Below are 5217 nucleotides of genomic sequence, written 5' to 3'. Positions count from 1 at the left end.
GCCCGGAAAAGCATATAGGGGCAGTAGAATTCTTAGGAGGGATGGTTGGGAATCAGAATTTTCAAACTGAACCATGCAAGATGAAGGTTTAAACTGTCTAAAGAACTTTTAAAGTGTGCTTTTAATGTTGGTGTTCCCTGTTTGTTTTCTTCTATAAAGAAATCCTGAGAAATGAGGGTGGGCAGTTTGGGGAGCCCTGGATGGAGAGCCTCGCCGTACCAGCTGGAAGGCAGTGATCCCAGGAACAGACCAGGGTGTCTTGTGGGGGGCGAGGAGGAGGGACCACAGCAGGGAAAGAATGGGTCTGTTCTGCAGAACGACCAGCTCCCAGGGAGACACAGGGCCAACACCCAGACGCGCCCCTGCACGAGCGATTTGAGCCAGACTGAAGCTAGGGGACTGCAGAGAAGCCCCCTGACCTGCCCTCCAGTTACTTTAGGGCATTATAACACTGAGACCTTCTCCTAGGGGCAGGGTTTTCCAGCCACTTTCTGATGTGGTCCTTGCCTTCTTCAGATGCGTGGATGGCCCCCCACAGCCTCCAAGCCCTTGCGGCTCCCAGGCAACTCGAGAAGGGCTTCATGACCTTGGCCGGCCCATGCTAGCACCCTCTCCCCTCCCGCGCACTCCCCCGGGCCCTCAGACCTGGCCCTGCCAACTCCAGGCAGTCTTCCAGGAGCGTGCTGCCCCTCCTCACCTTCGCCACTCCGCTCTCCGGGCCAGAGACGTCCCCTCTCCTTTCCTGCTTCGTGATTCAGCTCCGTGACTGATCTCTGCACTTGTGCGCGGGCTCCAGCCTCTGAAAAGGAGGGTATCGTTGTGCGTCACAGCTGACAGTATGTTTTACTTCTTTGCAAAGGCTAGATCGGGTGGATTTGTACCTACCGTGTGGGCAGGGCTCAGGGAGTTGACCTGCCCAAGGCTCCACAGCTCATTAGTGACAGGTCTCCCAGCGCAGGCTTGTCCCCTCCCCGCTGTGAAACAGACCCCATCAAGGAAATGGGGCCGCAAGACACAGCTTCTTTCTTGACCGGCTCCCACCCCGGTCTGCCCAATTTACTCTCACCTGGCCCAGCAGGAAAACTTTTTTTTTAAAGATTTTATTTATTTGACAGAGAGAGAGACAGCGAGAGAGGGAACACAGACGGGGGAGAGGAAGAAGCAGGCTTGGCCCAGCAGAGAGCCTGATGCGGGGCTCCATCCCAGAACACTGGGATCATGACCTGAGTCAAAGGCAGACGCTCAATGACTGAGCCACCAGGCTACCCCAGCAGGAAACCTTCTTATGGGGCCCAGACCCAGATTTCAGGTTGGGGAATGCATTTGATCCTCTGAAAAATGTCATTTCTCCTGATTTCTGGAAGAAATGAAAGCCAATTAACCAGTGACTTTGTTGATCAGCTCACAACCTAATTAGTGTTAACAGATGAAAAAGGCAGCACACAGAGCTTTTTCCTGATGTTCCAAAGTGGGAGCTCGGGTCAAAGTGTGTTCAGGACAGAAAATGGGGAGATGGGGAGAAAAACCTTGCTAGATGCTGGAGTTCTGACCCGGCGGGCGATGTAGAGGCCTCTGGAGAGGGGCGAGGGCAGGGGGAAGGCCAGGAAGAACCTGCCCCTTCCTGAAGGTTTCCCGACCACCTGGACTCTGGCCGCCTGAGAACAGACATGCTGGACGGATTTCGTCCTCCCTGTACTTTGCTGCCACATTTATGGGAGAAAACAGGAGGATTTAATCTTTTTGCCGGTGGATGGCCTTCTGTTGGCTTTGTGCTGTGATCGCACATCTCCTGCTTTAGCTACCGATGATGACCTGCGCTGCTTCCTAGAGCATCAGGCATTGCGGGGGGCCGGGCCAGCTAGCACATGCAAGCCGCTCGAGGGCCAGGCACGCCTCGCCTGGCTGCTCCTGCTCCCCGGTCCACCCCAACACCGATCTGCCTCAACCATCAAGCATGATTGAGAGGGCTCCAGGGGAGAAGGAAGACCGCTGGATCTGCCCAAACCTTTACCCTTTGCGTCTCTCTGCCTCCTTCCTGCTATTTCCAAGATCCTTCTTTGTCATTTCAGTCTCGAGAAGATCTTTTAGAGCAATCTGCTGGGGACTGACTTCGGTCTTCCTTGTTTCGGGCCTGTCTCGCTCTCCTCTTTGTTCCTGACAGGTGTCCCCACGGGGGGGGGGGGGCAGGATTCCGGGCCCCCAGCTGTCTTCTGTCCCCGCTCACGGGGAGGCGCGCCGCATCCCCCAGCTGCCGCTGTTTCTGGCGGCGAGTCAGCCGGCAGGCGGCCTGTTCACTATGCAGACGAGGCCTCGTTTCTCCGGCCACCTGAGATTTCTGCTTCCGTTTTCTGTCTGACGGTGGTGTGTTCTGGTGTGGGTTTCATTGAGGTTATCCTGTATTATCTGCAGGTTAATGTTTTTGCTAAATTTGGGGAATTTTCGCGGGGATTTCCTTGAGCATCTTTCAGCCCACCTTCTTTCTCCAGGTGAGACGCCAGTGTGTCCACGTGAGATTTTTGTCATCGTTCCACTGGGGGCTCTGTTCATTTGTTTCTCTGATCCATTTTCTCATGGTTGGGGCTGAGTAATTTGTCCTTCTTCCTTTGACCTCACTCTTTCCTCCGTCCTCTCCTGTCCACGTGCCACGTGTGTCCACTGAGTTGTTCATTTGTAGGTTTCATGCCTAAATGTTTCCTCTGATCCTTCTTTACATCTTCTATTTCTTTACTTAGACTTTCTGGTTTTGTTTTGTTTTTTTTTTTTTCATTTGTCGCCAGCAGGCTGCAACTTGCTCACTGGAGCATTTCTGCAATGGCTCCTTTAAAAGCCTTGCTGGGGGGCGCCTGGGTGGCTCAGTGGTTTAGGCCACTGCCTTCGGCTCAGGTCATGATCTCAGGGTCCTGGGATCGAGTCCCGCATCGGGCTCTCTGCTCGGCAGGGAGCCTGCTTCCCTCTCACTCTCTCTGCTTGCCTCTCTGCCTACTTGTGATCTCTCTCTGTCAAATAAATAAATAAAATCTTTAAAAAAAAAAGCCTTGCTGGGTAATTCCAGCATCTGTGTCCTCTCAGTGTTGGCTTCTGTTCATTGTCTTTTCTCAATGACCTAGACTTGCCTGGATCTTGGTTGAACTGGTGGTTTTCTATTATACTCTGGACATATGAAGATGTTCCGAGACACTGATTCTTATTCAAATCCTTTGTTTCCGCTCTTTTCCAACTTCTGTGTGCCCTCTGTGTCACGGCCTACAAGGTTACGATGGGGACGTCTGGGGTGGGGGGTCAGGAGCGGTGGGAGGGACGTGCAGGGCCAAGCCACCCCTTTCAGGAGCACCCGAGCACTTAGGAAAAACCACGTTTCCTTTTAGCCAGAGCGGAACAGCCCAAGTCAGGGAAGGCGGCAGCAAGGTAGAGACAGCATCTTTTCCAGACCTGCCCTCAGGGGAGAGAGCAGAGGAGGTAAGGGATACTTGCACAGGGCCAGGGATGAGGGTCCTGAAGGGCCTGAGCCGGAAGGTCACCTCCAGAGAGGATGCTGCCCTTCCTTGCAGCGCTTTCTTTACTAAGGAGAGACTGCAGATTCGGGGCCAGAAATGAGTTCTCTGGAGGTGGGGACAGGCTGGAGGGGCCCCACCCGGAGCCCTTCTTCCTTCTGGGCCCTGCCTTCATTTCGTTAGCATGCTCAGCCTTTCTGCTAAGGAAGTGTTGAACAAATACTTTAAAACCACCCATTTAAATGGTGTCAGGTCATCGGCCCATCTCCACCCGGCCCTGTGCAAGGCCGTTGTGTCGACCGTGTAATGCAGGACCACTGCTTCTGACGCTGTATTCGCCACAGTCTTAGTCAAGAAAACAGAAACCCCAGGAGTTTACACAGAAACATTCATACAGAGAATGGGTTACCAGTGAGGGAGAAGGTCTAGAAGAGCAAAAAGGAAGGAGCCATAACCAGGACCCCAGGGGCTGCCATTGCTCCTGCTCTGGGACCTCCGTCCACTCCCGGGACAGGTGCTGGGATGCAGAGTCGCCCTGCCCTCCCTGGGGTCCAGGAAGAACCGCGATGCCCCTCCCCCTGCAGAGCAACCTCGGTCAGGACGCAGGGGTGGGTCACAGTGACAGCAGCAGGAACCTAGCATGTGACCACCCACCACCTGTGTCCAAATTGTGATCCGCAAAGAATAGAAGCCTCACACTTTTCCAGCAGGACATGGTCACGCTTTGTGGGGGGGATTCTCCGTTCTCACGCCCAGGAGGGGATGCACAAAGTCCCGTCACTCCCCATAATAACGTCTGGAGGCTCATTCCTGTTCTAGCTCAAAGTCCTACCTGGAAATGTTGTGCACCCCCCCCCCCCACCTCGGGCCAAAAGTCATGGAAATTCATCACGGCCAAATCGCTGAGCAAACAGGAGGAGGAGGAGAACTGGTTTACACACCCCGTCCCAGAAGGAAAGCCACCAAGAAGTGGGCGTTGACGGTGTTCCTTTGAAGGCTGGTCCTGAAGCCAGAGCCCGCGTCTGCCCGCTCCCGCCGCCCGTGCGCGCTCTCTGCCGGCGCCTCGGCGTGGCGTCCTCGCCCCCGTATCGGATGGTTTGCATTCCTAGGAGTCTTGCTTTTCCTGAGAGGCCATCCTTTGCCGCTAACTTTTAAAAAAAACAGCCTCACTGTGGCATAACTTACAGGAAGCATATGCACTCGTCTCCGCGTAGAGCTTTGCGTCTGGAACAACGTCCAGCCACTTAACCGGCAGGACTCCGGTCCCAGCATCCCAGAAGGTTCTGCGTGCCCGCGGCAACGACCTCTCCCGGAGCGCCACGCGTCGACCCCGCCCTGAGCCTCTCCACCGTCGCGCGCTCTGCGCCCGGCCGTGCGCCCGTCTTGCTCCGCAGAACGCCTTCGCCGGTGCGCGTGCCGGCAACCCGTGACTTTCTGCTGCTGAGTGGCGGTCTCCGTCCCATCGACGAGCCCCCGTCGCTCTTCCGCTCCCCCGCTGGTACGCACCGGCGCGGCTCCTGGGCTGGCGCGCGCGTCAGGGCTCCTCGCTGCCTCTGAGCCGCAGACTCAGCCCCAGAGCACGTTCGCGGACAGCCCGGGCTCCGAGCGCTTTCCCCGGCCTGGGTGTGAGGTCAAGCCTTGTCAGCAGAGGGCGCCAGAGGGCCAGCGCGAGCCCCTGGGTAGCCGCGCGGCTGCATCCGCATCTCCTGGGAACCCCCAGTGGGGC

This window comes from Meles meles, chromosome 11, assembly GCF_922984935.1.
Source record: "Meles meles chromosome 11, mMelMel3.1 paternal haplotype, whole genome shotgun sequence".
Classification (NCBI taxonomy): Eukaryota; Metazoa; Chordata; class Mammalia; order Carnivora; family Mustelidae; genus Meles; species Meles meles.
The sequence above is the reverse complement of the archived record's forward strand: the minus strand, read 5'-3'. Positions refer to the sequence as shown.